The 16,930-nt window shown below is 32.3% G+C and overlaps 1 long non-coding RNA gene across 2 annotated transcripts in view; it reads right to left on the bottom strand.

The window, feature by feature from the left end:
- LOC141488113 (uncharacterized) overlaps nt 1-1,724 on the bottom strand; it is a 103,333-nt gene extending 101,609 nt beyond the window's left edge. For both annotated transcript variants that reach the window (XR_012468586.1, XR_012468587.1), the window contains exons 1-2: nt 1,604-1,724; nt 115-271 (exon numbers count right to left, since the gene is read on the bottom strand). This is a non-coding gene — a long non-coding RNA (uncharacterized LOC141488113). The remainder of the gene's footprint in view (nt 1-114; nt 272-1,603) is intronic.
- Nucleotides 1,725-16,930: the final 15,206 nt, after the last annotated feature.

Below are 16,930 nucleotides of genomic sequence, written 5' to 3'. Positions count from 1 at the left end.
ATAGTTTATCTATCCAACTTACTCTTATCATATACCATTCCTCTTAATTAGAAGGCTTATCATATCTGTTTAATAAAGTAAAATTTTATAATGTTTTTGATGGTTTTTACCTACCTTAGATGCCATCTGTTATTTTCTTTGCCATAGTCAGAAAGCTTGTTATTTCTCTTTGTAAACCTCCTCCAATGATAAAATTTTATAAAGTCTCCCTTTACTACCACATACATCATATTCCTCCAATTTCCTTCCTCCAACTTGATCTTATTAATTCCTGTAATAATAGAAATTCACATGGATCACTTTTCTTGGAAACAGGGATATCTATAACCTTAAGAATTTGGAACTTTTGGATCCACCCATTACTTTGGCATATGTCCATAGCATTTAGTCATTATTTCAAACTTCAGGGTCACCAAAAAGGGCAGAGGTTGCTGCTACACAGGTTACTAAATGTGAAATATTGAGTATTTCCTATGTGCTCAACATTGTGTTATTGCTAAGGGAAGGAGGTAGGGAAAAAAATGTGAATTTCCTTCCTTCAAAAAGCTTATAATCAATCTACTTGCAAAGATGTTAATACATGGGAAAAATGACAACCACAGAATGAAATGAAATTGATGTTCAGAGGAAAACAAGAACTAAAGGCCTTTTTTCACCTATAAAATGACAGAATTGGGAGTGATAATTTCTGAGATCCTTTTTAAGCTCTAAAGTTCAGATTCTATGATTTCATCTTAAGGTAAAACTTTAGCGAGGAGAATAATATGCATAGTCTTTCAAAGTAGGTAAGGAAGGGGTAGCTAGGCAGTGAAGTGAATAGAGTAATAATTCTGAAGTCATGAGTACCTGAGTTCAAATATGACCTCAGAGACTTGATACTTACTGGCTATGTGACTCTGGGCAAATCACTTGGTCTTGATTTCCTTGAAAAAAAATATTAGCTAAGCATAGGAGAAAAGGCAAAGCAGAGATTAGATAGCAAGGCAAGAGGAAATAATGACAAAGGAAAAAAGATGAAAGGACTGTATGTGGGATGGTGAAATCAGACTGAATATGAGTGCTTTTCTCATTCCTCATGATTAACAATATAACCTATAATACTTTAACCTCTGTAAGTGATTTAATATTAATTGAAGCTCATTTGTCATCTTGGGAAGTGTACTGTACAAAAAGGATGAAGTGAATTAGGGTGTAGAATTATCTTTTCACTTTGTACAAATATGTCCTTAATTGCATATATAAAAATCTGCTATAAGAAACCTAATCTTTTGTTTACATTTATATTCTTATTGAACAAAAATTTATTAAACACCCACTGTGAACAAATATACATATAAGTGTTGGGAGAAACTACAAAAATATTTACAATATGGTCCCTGCCTTCAAGGATCTTACAATATAATAGGAAATAATAATAAATTCATGATGATAACTAATAAATATTGAATCATGATAAATTCATAAGAGGAACACAAAATACTTTGATATCAAGTTATATCTTACATAAATCACATTAAAGCATGACAGAACTGAATTGGGGGCTAGAAGGCCTTCTAATGATCTGTAATTTTCTCTCTATATAAAAACATAAATCTGTACTTACCTTCAAAAGTTCTGACTTCTCAACATTCTCTGCTATCTAATTAAGAAATATCTAATATAAATGTTCCTGGAGCATTTACAAGATGGCTAAAAGACAGAAGCAGTGATCAAATCCCTGCTATCTTAAGAATTTAAAAGCTTTCACAGATCATTTTGTCAACTGTGGACAATTTACCAAGACCATGTATTATGATGCAACCTACCCTTGTGACTTAGGATTGACTCTGAGATGTTGACTGAGATAATAGCATCTCTGCCTTTGGTTCTGTTTAAAGGACTGATTCAACTCTGTCAGACTATTCCAATAAAGCAATGGCTTTCAAGCTCATTGTCTTTTCTTTTAAATTAAAAAAAGTCAATGAGTTTGATCTCAGGCAGGATATAAAATTAATCAAAAGAATGGCATTGGGTGTAGAAGCAGACAGCAGTTCATTTTCAAAAGAATTTCCATATGAGACAAAGACTTGGGCACATTTCTTGTGACTATTGATCTTATGTCATCTCCATATCCTTTCTTTTAATTAGAAGTCTCATCATATCTGTTTAATAAGGTGAACATTTGTAATGTTTCTTTTTGATAGTTTTTACCTACTAGAGATGCCTTCTGTTTCAATTTTCTTTCCCATAGGCAGAGGGCTTATATTTTTCTTTGCAAAACTACCCCAATGGCACAGACTTTGTAAATTCTTCCTCTATCACCCAAGCATCTGATCTCCTCAAAATCCTCTCCTTCATTAACAGCAAACCAATATACAGGAATAATCTTCAAGGAAGGGTGTCTTTATAAGAAGGAGAATTCTAGTTTTCTTTCCTATATTATTCCAAAATGTAAGTGAAATTTCAATTTTTAGAAGCACATGTATAAAAAAATGAAGATTTTGTTTTCCACATAACATAAATGAGGAAAAACCGGTTCTGATTAATTTTATATCCTGCCTGAGATCAAACTCATTGAATTTTTTAATTTAAAAGAAAAGGCAATGAGCTTGAAAGCCATTGCTTTATTGGAAGTGTCTGACAGAGTTGAATCAGTCCTTTAAACAGAACCAAAGGCAGAGATGCTATTACCTCAGTCAAGGTCTCACAGTCAATTTATTGCACCTGAACTTATTGCACTGATACTCAGACTCATTGAATATGTCTAGCATTTTGGCCAAATCCTCTGTGGATGCTTAATAGAAGGAGAGGGATATTGAAAGTACATCATTGCCAGAGCTGTAAACTAGAATATTTTTTACCTGGGGCATGAGTAGTTGAACTGGTTTTATACATGCCTGAATAAGGGATAAGCAACAGGAATAGCAACAGAGGATCATTCAAAAGAATAGTTGTGATGGAAGAGATATGACTTGTTTCTAAGTCCAACTCTAAACAGTTCAGTGTTGGGAAGATGATAGTCACCGAGAGAGGACAATGGAACCCTGTGGGTGATAGTCAAGGAGCAACTAATTGAATTGTATAGCAGGCTTTGAGGACATGGACAAATAAAGTGTTTGCTTCCACAGTATTATTATTTCATCATATTTGGAAGGACATAGAAGTTGTAGTTATTGTTATCCTGGGTTGAAGCTCTCTTTCCCCTTCTTATTGAGAAGTATGAAAAATGATAGAATGTGGAAATATTGAAATTTGTGTTCAAATCAGGCACTCATTTCATTGACAGATATGTCAAAGCAGTAGTCTTATTGCTTTGAAAAACGATGTCCTTCCAAACATAATGACATAAGAATCACAGACTTTCAGACCTGAATGGTTGCTGAACAATCAACAGCCTCTCAGTGCAGATGAAGATGACATTAGCTTTTTTGGAGATTGAACATAGATAATAAAGGTAGCTGTACTAAGTAAACATTATCATCCTACATTACTTTCTTAGCAATTTCCCTTTATTACTTTGGTCTTAAGATTCTGCTTAAAAGATTAGTGTTGGGCAGCTAGGTTGTGCAGTGGATAGAGCACTGGCCCTGGAGTCAGGATTACCTGAGTTCAAATTCAGCCTCAGAGACTTAATAATTGCCTAGCTGTGTGGCCTTGGGCAAGTCACTTAACCCCACTGCATTGCAAAAAAACAAAACAAAAAATAGTGTTATTTTGCCTCTCCATAGCTTAGGCAACCAAACCAATAGGTAAGTACTCTTATAGCCCTGAATGAATCATTTAAAGTTTTTAATTTATCTCTCTTCATTGTCAAAATGAAGGAGGTTGTATAAGATGATGTTTAAGATTTTTTCATCATAAATATCTATTACACCTTCTACACTCTAAAATTGTCAAATTGCCAACTTGCATCTGTAAAGTAAATTTCCTCATTTGGGAGTTTCCTGAACTAATAAATTGAAGATGTAATCCCTATTCATATATTTATGCCCACAAATTTATAAATTTATATATATATATATATATATATATATATATATATAAATATGAGAGGTAACAAGGGGTAGTAGAAAGAATGAAATCAGAAAAACCCTAATTCGAGATATACATTTGGGTTGAAATAGCTATGTGATCATGAGTCACTAAAATCTCAGGTCCCTAAATAGCTTACAGTCAAATTGCCAATCTTTTATGAGCAGAAGGAATTTCTATAATAAGAAATTCCCACACTGATGAAATCAAAGACCTGTTTTTGAGCCTTCACCTTTACTGGTTTCTGATATCTTCCCCTTCTATAGAAAACAACAACCTCTCCCCAAGACAAATATTCTAGTTTTAACCTTCCTAAGAGGTCAACTAGCCTGCCTCTGGTTTGGGATCAGTTGAATTAAATTTAGTAAATATTTACTGTGTAACATTTGCCTACTGCAGACTAGGAACTCAGCAAGATGTTGGTGATACCAAAACAAAAAAGAAATAGACCCATCTCAAGAGACTTTCCTTTTACTGGGAGGGGGAGATTTACTATTCAAACCACTATTTACCAAATAATCCAGGTAGTGATTAAACTCACATGATTATTGTGAGTTACACAGTTGCTCTTATTTTTAAGATTTATTTTATTTTCATTTAATTTTCATTTAATTTAATTTTAATTTTAATTTATGAATAAAAATAAGCATTCTATAATATAGTACATTAAAAAAGATGACTGTACTTCAAACTTCAACTCTGCTATTCACAAACTTCCATTCCTTTCAAATTACAGCAAATTATTATGTAAATTCCTTTTTTCTCTTTTTTTTCTTCCTTAATCCCTATCCTAGAGATCTTATTTAAGCAACTGCTTTTTATCATCATTATTATTAACTTGTTCTCTTCTTTTTTGATGAGCTATACATAAATATTGGCAGCTAGGTGGTTCAGTAAATAGATTGCAGGGTTTGGAGACAGGAAGAGTCATCTTCCTGAGTTCAAAACTGTCCTCGGTCACCAATTAGCTGTGTAAGTCACTTAGTCCTATTTGCCTCAGTTTCCTTATTGATAAAATGATCTGCAAAAGGAAATGGTAAATCATTCTGGTATCTTTGTCAAGAAAACCCCAAAATGGGACTATGAAGAGTCAGACATGATTGAAATGCTTGAACAATAATTTTAAAAAGTAAACCTAATCATTATGCAAACACACATATAATCCAAGGATAAGTCACTATCGTGCTATTGTTTCTATTTAATGTTCTTTAGATAATTATGTAGGGAGACAAAAATCACTTCTTTTGTAATTGAATAAAAGTATTGTAAATTCGATTCATCTTCTTTAGGTTCATTGAAAACATTTTTCAGTAATAAAACGAACAATGGAGATGATAAAGTACCTCATACAGTTTTTAAGTAATGTTTCTAACATCTCCTTATAGGCTTTGGTATTTTTAAAGCATTATATTCCACACAGTCAGGAGATTATTAATATTCAGGATAGTTACATCTGTTTAAATTATTTCTAAGTCTTAATGGATAAAAAGATATATCCAAATGGTTGTTGGCAAGGATTCTTCCTCTAATGATACTTAACTTTCAGGACAGTTAATTTGTTAAATTCTCAAATATAATTTGGGATTATACTCCCATTATGGGAATTTCTTATCTCTTAGGTTGTAAAGAACACTAATTTTTCTACTTTGTAATTCTAGCTATCTGATCACACATTTATAATTATATTTTCTTTTTGACCAGAGTTTTTATTTCATTGGTATAAGGAGCATATGATGAGGACCTTTCTCCATCTATGCATATTTTTAAAAAATTTTTTTCAGTGAAAGATTTTATTTATTTTGAGATTTACAAATTTATCCCATTCTTTGCTTCCTTCCCCCATCCCCCACAGAAGGCAGTCTGTTAGTCTTTACATTGTTTCAGTGGTATGCATTGATCTAATTTGAATGTGATGAGAGAGAAATCATATTCTTTTTTTTTTTTTAGATTTTTTTTTTCAAGGCAATGGGGTTAAGTGGCTTGCCCAAGGCCACACGGCTAGGTAATTATTAAATGTTTGAGGTCGGATTTGAACCCAGGTACTCCTGACTCCAAGGCCGGTGCTCTATTCACTGCGCCACCTAGCCGCCCCAAGAGAAATCATATTCTTAAGGAAGAAGAATAAAGTATAAGAGATAGCAAAATTACATAATAAGATAATGTATTTTTTTCTAAATTGGAGGTAATATTCTTTGGTCTTTGTTCAAACTCTAATATGTATTCAGATTTAAAAAAATATTTTCTATCTTTCTTATGTCATAATAGTTATTTCCTGTATCCATCTCCCAGTCATCTGGGTTTTTAAAATGCTATTTTTTTTTTACAAAAGGCAACACCTCAAGAATAATACAAAAAGGCGGCGGCTAGGTGAAGTAGTGGATAGAGCACGGGCCCTGAAGTAAGGAGTATCTGAGTTCAAATGCGGCTTCAGACACTTAATAATTACCTAGCCGTGTGGCCTTGGGCAAGCCACTTAACCCCATTGCTTTGGAAAAAAATAAAAACCTAAAAAAAAAAGAATAATACAAAAACCCCAAAACAAAAACCTCTAGCACTGAGTAATATATAGACAAAATCTGAAACACCTGCAGTGTTTAACACTTGTGAACCTCCCACCTCTGTAAAGAGAGTAAGGATTTTGGTTTCCTCTCAATATTTATCTATCACCCATTCATGTACTACAATTTGTTTAGTCATTCTCCATTCAATGAATATATACTTTGTTTCCAGTTCTTTGATATCACAAAAGTCAGTCGGAAATATTTTGGTGCATATAAGATTCTTTTTTCTTCTTTTTTTCATCTTCTTTCTTCCTTCTTTTTTTTTTCTGTTTACATATAGGGATTTTCTTCTTGACATTGACTTCCTAAGAATATAATCACTTTATTTCCATAATTCTAAATTGCTTTCCGAAATGGTTGTAAACTTTCAGAGCTTCATCAGCAATGTATTAGTGTGCCTATCATTTCACATCATCTCTGCATGGACTTTTATAAATGTAGATTAGTAATTGTTGGGACACTGAATGGTTAAGTGATTTGTCCTGGGTCATATAATATACATACATATACATAAAGATATATATTATATATCTCAGAAGCCAAATCTGATTCTAAAATTTCTTAACTCTGTATCCAATTTCATCTCTCTAACCACTATACCAAATTGCTTTATTATTATGTTGTTGTTATTAGTGTTGTCCTCATTGTTGTTTACTGCTGCTATTAATCATTATATCACAGTACTCTGGTTATCAATTCCTTTGTCAAGACTACATTCAAAATATTTCATACAATGATCCTTTATTGTATTTTCAAAATCTCTAGAGAAGTAGCATATACACCAACACCAACAATCCTTCAATTTTGCAAAATTCTCTGTTTCAAGTAGTTATCACCTTCCTTTCTTGTTTCCCTTTTGTTCATGAGTCTAAAAAATCTAAGGTTTTCAGATATTTTAACATATTATTTAATAGCTTTCATCTTTAGATTCATGGCTATGTTGTGTTTGATTTGACTTAGGCCAATCTCATGACCATTTAAACCCAATAGTGGAGGGAATTGTGACACTCATAAGTCATTCAACAGTTATGAAAACAAAGTTTATGTAGTCATATCAGGAGAGCCAAATTATTCTTCTGCTCAGTCGCCAGTCAAACATCAGAGAAGATCTGGAGCTCCTGGCAATTTTTTTTTATTTAATCAATAACTAAGCATTTATTAAGTGCCTACTATGGACCAGGACTGTGCTAAGTGGTGGAAGGTAATCAGGAAATGATGTCAATAACTGAGCAGTCTTCTGAGAAAATGAATTCCTGAAAGGATCTCAATATCATTTAAGGAAAAAAAATATTTGAATTTGCATGGGGATATTGATCTTACTATAAAGTCTAAAGTTTCTAAAAACTTTTTACCCTCTCTGCTTTAAGAATAGATGACTGATTATGCCATATGATTGTGATTTTTGCTTTATATATTGCAATTTACAAAGTAATTCCTCACAACTGCCATTAAGAGTAATTATTTTTAGTCATGTCTCACAGATAGAAAAAAAAAACTGTGTTTTAAGGAGTTTAAATAATGTAACCAAGGTTACATAGCAAATAAGTGTCAGAACAAGGACTTAGGTCCAGCTCATTTGACTCCAGATGCAACTATCTTTCCATAATATCATGCGTTCCTGTTGACATGATGTGAGTTAAGGAAGAGTAAGCTTACATTTGTCCTCTATTCAAGGATTTTGGAGAAATTTTTTTTCATTTTTCAAGGATATACTATTAAAAGGCAAAACAAATATCGAAACAATAAAAAATACCAAGTATGGGCAATATCTTGAAGGACCTCATCAATTCCCTTCAAAAATCAAATCTAGGATATGTATCCTAAGGACCCAAGGAAGGGAGGTAATAAGTTACCAAAGACAGACTTTGTCTATTCTTTTGTTTTGCAGATCCTTTCTGCTATGGAGATGGTCTTGGACCACAACAAGTATCTATGATTCCATTCCATGCTCCATTCAGTTATGTCAAGAATGTCTAATTTATGAACAACACCACAAAATTATGAAATAATTTTTCATTCTTAATCTCCATCCCTTAAATTTTTTGGTGCTGAGCTCCTCTTTGACAATTACTTCTTAATTTTTCACTATGGGACTTGGTTTTCTTCTCCTTGTACTTTCCCTTGTGAAATATGCATGTGTCAGATCCTAGCTCAATTATCATATCACACTAGGCTAAGGCTCTACAGGCACAGAGGGAACTTTGAGTAAAGCAGTTCAGCGCAGAGACCTATTATACCCAATTCTCTCTTTCTCTAGGGTGCTACTGATTAAGTTTTAAGAATTCATTGGGATGAGAATTAAATTCCATAAGAATTCATAGGCTGTTCTCATTCAGCAGTACTGTCTCTGCTCAGTTGATATCCTGAAGCATAGTTTCAGAATTTACCATTGTGAGAATTGAGCTCCACTGGTATCCCAGTCTTGAGGCATTCATGAAAGGGTAGTTGTTTTTTTTTTTTTTATTTTTCTGCCTTGGTTCAGAAACAGTTATGACCCAAAGGAAACTATCTTTTTCACAGGTGTCTTAATAAACACTTTCATCAGCAAGTTACAAAAGATATTTGACACAGTTATTCAATTAATTCATCTTTTTTGTGTATGCAATTTAAACCATCAGGATCCAAACTACCCAAACATATTTTAAAATGAAACTTAAAATTGAACATAATTTTGTATTTAAAGTAAGAAAAACTATACTTAAGCTAGGTTTGTACAACATTGGAAGTATCAGTTGAGACAGTATGATTGGTTCTTGCCCCTTATCATGATAATATAGGGAAGCCCCAAAGTTTCAAGGCAATTTTTAAGCTTTTAAATCTTAAAATTATAGCTTCTAATCTATGAAAGTTTAAAACTGTTCTAAGATTATGGGATCAATCTATTAGTGGAATGCTTGGATCAACTAGTAGGTAGCACTTATATAGCTAACATAAAATTATTTTGAAAAGAAACTCAAATTTGATTCTTTGGAATCTTTAATTCATGGAGGACCAAAAGGAGATTAAGGAGTGTATATGCATAAGAAACATGAGTCAAAAAATAAAAGTTTAGACTAGATAGAAAAGAATAATAATGAAGAGAATAAAACAAAATAGAAAAAAAAGACATACAAATTAATAAGAAGCTAGTCAACAAAATAAATCGAAGGGAATAAGATAGGGAGGAATTTAAAATTAACTACTTAACTGAGAGGGAAAATAAGGGAAAAAGAGGAACATTTTGATAATTAAATAAAAGAAAGAAAGAAAAACAAACCAATACATTAAATAAAATCTAGTAATTAGAGAAGGTAAAAGAAGGAGAATAAAGAATTAAAAGTAAAATGAAGAGAGCCTATGGGAGTAAATTTTCTTTAAGGTAGATTATACAGAAAAAAATTTAGGGACAAAGTATTTTATGAACAGAGAAACAATAAAAATAAAAACTTAAGAAAAAAGTAATATAAAAGCAATTGGAAGAAAATATAAATCTAATTCCCATGAGTGTAAACATGAATTAATTATGTAATCCAATAAAATGAAAAGGAATGAAAGATTTGAACAGAAAATAAAAATCTAACCAATATTTTGATTACGAAACACAACTTAAAAATCAAACATGTTCACAAAATAAAAATGGATATCAAGAAAAAATATATTATCCAAGAGTTGGATTTAAAATATTTTTATCACACAAAATGAAACATTTCACAAAATTCAGAGAAATTATTATTAATAATCAATAATTTGGGGATGTTTATATTCTCCCATTTTTATTTATCCTTATTTAAAGACCTTAGTCTCTGAATGTGTATTTAAACTTCTCTATCCAGGTTGGGGACTCATCTCTTTGTCAGGTTTGATTGGGATAAAGTCTTTGAATATTGCCCAAGACTGGGGCTAAATTAGAATTAAATGATATAATCAAAGTTCCAGACCCTCAGTGTAATATTCATTGTCCCACTAATTGCTAACCAAAGTTGATTGCCCCCCACTTTGGTTTCCAATGGGCATATAGATGTTGAACTTGTCATGATTGTCTTTGTTTAAGAATGATAGTCAAATGACCAACCTTTTATTAAAATTCTGGCATTATTAATAAAAAAAAATTAAATTACCCCGAAATTATGTTTCTTGGATCCTTTGAAACATCACAAAACAGATATGTGACATCTTAGAAAAGGGTTAACTACAGATAATACATATTTCTTACTAGCATAATTCTAAATAAATTGTGCATTAGAATGCAGATATATTGCAAATAAATATAAAAAGTCAGAAATAGAAGAGATATACATTAAAATATCACAATATAATAAAAAAGAACAATTCATTTAGGACTTGTACACAAAAGACATAGACAAATGGGGACTTAGGAAAGAACTTCTCTCTAATGAATGGGGAAAAATGAATTATATAAAAGATAAATCATAGTGTAAAAGATAATTGATAATGAAAGAACAAAACAAAATCTTGAGGATGCAGCAAAATCATTCCTCATAAGAAAAATCACACCCTTAAAAATACAAATTTTGCAAAATAGAAAAGGAGACAATTGGTGAATTGAATATGCTTTTAAAAAATAGAAATTCAACAAGAAAACAAATCTAGGATAAACAAAAATTATTTACAATTATAATGAATTGGAAAAAATACCATAAAAATGATAAACAGAACTAGAGGCCTTATTTTTGTAAAGTAATAACATTGATAAACCTTTAACCAAAGCAATTAAAAAGAAAAGATAAAAAATTAAAGTAAAAAATGAACAAGATAAAATCTCAACAAAACCAGAAAAATAAAAAAATGATTCTGCTGTGTCTAATAATTTATTTACAAAACTTATCATATCAAAAAATAAAAGATTATTTTCAAGATCACTAAAATTAACAGAAGATCAAATGGTGATTTTAAATAACCCAATCTTAGTAAATAATATTTAAAACTTTGTATGGAAGAAGTACCAGAAAAAAAAATGATGACTAAACTTCTATAGACCATGAATATAATGGGCTATTAACTATGTGATAAGAAACCCTGGCTATAATGAGAAGAGAGAAGCATGGAAAGATTTGCACAGTTTTTTTCAGTATTAAAAATGTCCTTTGCTACATGAAATGGTTCTTTTGGTAACAGTAATTGGTTTGTTCTAAGTGAAAAATTCACAGCCATTCTGATCCTGGAGTGCAGATGTAAAAAAAGAAAAACACCCACAATATTTACTAAAAGGTTGTTAGAGCACAAAATAATGACAACAAGAGGAAGTTAAAAAATTCTTTAAAGGTTACGTGAGGTTAAATAACTTGCCCAGGATCATACAGTTAATTCATTTTAAAATGAAGAGACTAAGGTAAAAAGGGTTAAGTAACTTGCCCAGGATCACAAAGTTAGTAAATGTCTGAGATTAAATTTTAAACTCAGGAAGATGGGCATTCCTGACTTCAGGGCCAGCACTCTATTTTGTGCCACCCAACACCACTAATAAGCATTTATTAAATCACCTACAATTTTATTTAATTTTTTTTGTTTTCGTTTTTCTGGTGACTTGTCCAGGGTCACACAGCTAATAAGTATCTGAGGCTAGATTTGAACTCAGGTCCTCCTGACTCCAGGGCTGATGCTCTATCCACTGTGCCACTCAGTTACCCTAGGTATTGGTTGATATAGACAGCCATGCTGAAAGAGCATCAAGAGACAGTCTTGGATGATCCATGTTCTGATATGTGAGGGAAATCAAATTCAAAAGACCAAGGACTTCTACAGTATCTAGAAATCATCAGAAGTCCTGTTTTATATCAAAGCAGGCCATGGGATGAGGCAGTTCTGGAAAAGGAAGTGAGAAGGATGTCTTTGCACAACTTTCTTCTTACAAAAGATAGCAGCAACTAAATAATTCTAGAGATATTTTCTTGTTTTATTCTCAATGCCTTTTCTTTTTTCTTTTCCTTCTTTTATGCAGTTTAGGACCATGCAATTATCCTTTATGTGCTTCCCTGATGCTTAGCATTGTAGGGCAGGAGAACATGGACTGAATTTGAACTCTGGAGCATGGGGTTTGAATCCTAATTCTCAAGCTTGCTAACTTTGATTCCAAGGAGAAATATCTTAAGCTCCCTGAGCTTCCATCAGATTTCTTGTGAGGAAAGTGTTGTATATGTTTTAAAATAGCATATAGAAAAGTGTTAATCTTTTAATCATAGCCATGATTATTTGACATACTAGTACTGAATTCTTGTTTCCTCCTTTGTTTCATGGGTTGTATCATTTATTCAAATAATATTTAGTTCTATCCATCATCATCACATATTATTGTTAAAATTTATATAGTACTTTGAAGTTTACAAGGTGTTTAGATATGTTCTGTCATATGAATGTCACAAATATCCTATAGATATAATTATGCTCATTCTATAGAGGAGAAAAATAAGAATCATACATGTAAACAGACTTGCTCATTATCACATATTTTTGGAAGTACTGTTCAAGGGAAGATTTGAATCCAGGTCAACTTGACTCCAAGTCTAGCATGTTGGAGTCACAGTGATTCTCAGTAATACCGTACTTTATGCAATGTCATGCCATGCACTTTAATTGTCATCATTCCAATTAAAAAAATGTTTTCTTATGTTTGTCTACTGCTAAAGTGGCAAGTATGTGGCCAGAAATAGGATCATATTCAAATTTTGTTGTAAGACATCAGTGTAGTTCTATTTTTCCACATTTCAAGCTTTAGTTGGGCCATATTTTCTCATGAATGGCAGATTTGGGTCATGGTCAAAGCTATACTATGTGTGTCAATTAAATTTATTGAGAATCAAAAATTCTCCTCAGTAAAAACTGAAATTCTAAGCTGAGATGCCACCACAAGAAAATTATTTGATGCTTCCTTGACACATCAGAAGTGAGATGGAAGTGAAAAACTGGATTATTTCCCTTGGGGTTAAGAGCTGGGAGGGGAAGCACTGTCATCCTAATTATTCTGAATCCACTGGGAGCTGTTAAGGCTGAGACAGGGTTGTATTAATGATTAAAACAATGGATGACAGTAATATAAACAGAATGACTTACAATGCTCAAAGTGAAGGTAGAGGGGGAAAAGACTGGTAAAACCATGTTTTGAGCAAAACAAAACAATCTGAGGAAAAAATAATTCTCATATATCTGATTGAAGTAATTTAGATTGGATGGATATCAAACTTGGTCAATATCCCTTGATTATATATCAAGATGAACCTCTGAACTATATTTATTTCCTTACCTCTGTCCACTTTGCTGTGCCATATTTGCTGAGTGTGGGACTGGTAGAAGAAGGGAGACTTGGTTGGGTTGAGTTTTTGTTTTTGAAATCAAAAGAGACAAAAAATAAAGGGAAATTGAATACTCAGATATGTTTGATAAAATTAAGTTGCAGTTGTACATGCTGACCTTGGAAAAAAGCTGAAAATTAACTGTCCATCTGATTTTAACCTTTTGGTGGAAATCAAAGTCGACAAGCAAAAAAGTAAAGGTATAAAGAGGAAGTCATTTGAGTGAATAAATAAAACAACCCTTATCTTATTAAGTGTTGAAATACTAGTCCTGATATGATTATCAGGTGGGAACACAACTGAATTGTTCATCACCTGTGGACAATATCTGTATATTGCCCTTGATGTTAGAGAATGTCTATTTGAATTGATTGAAAACTTGATCAGGTGCATGAACTATTATGAAAAAGCAATCTAGTTGGAAAAGGAGATTCCAAGATCTAAGTAATAGCAAAAATAGACAGATCACTTGGTGAAGAAGAGCACATCTTAACCTTGACCTAGATTTTTTCTCTTTATACTTTGGTAGGAGGAAATTATTGTGAGTCAAAATTCTCAGTTTCTTGGGAAAGCTGATAGTAATGCCTGCATTAGAAGTCAAGGAATCATTGGATGCAAATTCAAGAACAGAACAGAAAATCTAGTCCACAACTAAAGAGAATATTTTGAGGGCTCTTGAAAAAGGACTTCCAGGAGTTATGTTCTCCTTTCTGCCACATGTGCTCTCTCAAATCTGTATCTTACTTTCTTTTGGACTTTGTATTACTTTGGTAGAGTGTATCATAGATTTTTGGAGGAATTTTTTTATATGTTCCTGCTATATGACCGTGTTAAATGCCCATTTTTACAATCTAATTAAGCCAGTTTTAATAATTAACATCAGTTAGTGATCATGGGGGGCTTCACATTGATGGTGGTTTGTGAGCTACAGCATTATAAAAGACTTCCACTAACTGCTGAGGGTTTGTATTAGAACCCTTGACAAATTCTGGGGGACCTCACTGTCAATTGGAGCAGAATTTGAAGTTTTAGATTCAGAGAATTGCTACAAAGTATAATTTTAGGCCTGAGGCTCTCTCTATATATTGCAAATTCAAATGAATATTCAGAAAGATTCTTGCACATTGGCTAGGTATGAACATCCCATCTCTAAAGGATGGACATTTATAACAAATGCACCCCTGAGGTGTTTTCTACAATTTGTTTTTCAAAAGTTGTCCTTTAATCAACTAATTTAGCAAAGATTTATTCAGTATTTGCTACATATCTAACACTGTTGGATAATACTATCAAAGTATAAGGGGAAAAAGGCAGCTAGGTAGATACTATTATTATTATTATTATTATTTGATCTGTAGGTATGATTATTATTTCTTCTTTTTAAAGATGGAGAAATCTGAGGTAGAGAGACGTTAAGTGATTTGTTTAAGGTCACTCAAGTGACAGATAAAAGGTGACTGAGGCTGGATTTGGACTCAAATCTTACTGATTCTGGGTTTAACATGTTATTCACTGTGCTACCTAGTTTGTTAGGTATTAGATATTGTTTTTGCCCTCATGGGGCTTGCAAAATATTTAAGGGAAAATATATGAAAAATTTGTGAAATAATTTTGTGTCAAAATGTAGAAACTACCATAATGCTAGAAAGTCAGGTAACAGAGAATTTAGTTTACTTTTTATCTTACTTTAGTTAATGACTTGGCTAATTCCTAAATTAGTATTGCAGGTATAGAAAAAAAACCTTTCTAGATCCTGCTCTCCTACCATTCTCCTATACACTTTGATTTCTCTCCAATAATATATTAAGATACTCATCTGCTATCCATTATTAGACTTCCATGATGTCAACTATCTACCCAGATCACTGGTTGCCATGATTTACTGCCATGTAAGATGTCTTTTAGTTGCTTAGTTCACGTTCTCAGATTGCTTATCCATGCCTCAGCAAGTCTTTTAAGTCTCTAGGTCCCAGTCAGTCTCTGATCTAATATGTTTTACTCATTGAGCCAGGGAGAATATTTCTGAGATGGATCATAAAGAATGGATAGAATTGGGTTAAACAAATGGGAATAGAACATGAATTTCAGTTGGTAGGAGTGGTATGAAATAAGGAAGACATTTAGAAAGGGACACGTATTAGAATCATGGACTGACTAAAGCCTGTATGTTGTGGAGTAATAGGAAATAAATTTGGGACAGAATTTTGAAGTCTTCTTTGAAAGAGGAGTTTGAATGAGTTGGAACAGATAATAATACAAAGTTAATATGAATTCTTCAGCAAGTGAAATGACATAATAAAAAGAGTGTTTTATAAATATTTTTCTGAATGTATTATAATAAGAGAGCCTAGAATCAGGGATATCAGCTCAGATATGGGGGGATGGAGGTTTAGATTAGGGAATCAGTGGGAATAATGAAGAGATGAATCAGAGATACATTTCAAGAAAGAAATGACAGAAACTGGTGACAGAATGGCTATAGGAATGAGGAAGAGTGAATGTGAATCAAATGTTTCTAGCTGGACTTCATGGTTTGAAGAATCTATAACATTATACAACTATAGAGGTCATAACTTTCTCTGTTCAAAGGCATATTAGGATTTTCCAAAGCTAGAGCTCAGGTTCAGGTTTAATTTGCTGGAGATTTATACTCTACCTAAAGCAATATTCTTTTTATAAGTGTCTTATGTGTTTCTGAGCAATAAAGCCAGAGCAAAAAATAATTGAGATCTATTGAAGTGGATTCCAAATAGAGGTGGGTCAGGCTGCAGATAGAACTTCTCTGTAAAAGTATGGAAATGATTTATTTGTTTCAGCAAATCTATGAGGTTGAGTGCAATGGGAAATCTGGAGACAAAGCAGGAGACAAAAAAATCTAATTGGAGAGTGAGTGATTCTAACTCTTAGAGTAACAGACCCTGGTACTAGAATTGATAGATTAATTTTAAAAAAAGAAATTATGTCAGATATGTTCTCATATTTTCAATTCACAAAATATTTTAATTATATTATTTATGTTTATTTCTTCATTCATTTAAAGAATATAATTCGCTATTTAAATTTGTCTTCAAA

This window comes from Macrotis lagotis, chromosome 1 (genome assembly GCF_037893015.1).
Source record: "Macrotis lagotis isolate mMagLag1 chromosome 1, bilby.v1.9.chrom.fasta, whole genome shotgun sequence".
In the NCBI taxonomy this organism is placed as follows: domain Eukaryota; kingdom Metazoa; phylum Chordata; class Mammalia; order Peramelemorphia; family Peramelidae; genus Macrotis; species Macrotis lagotis.
Note: the sequence above shows the minus strand (reverse complement) of the source record. Positions and strands in the feature narration are given on the sequence as shown.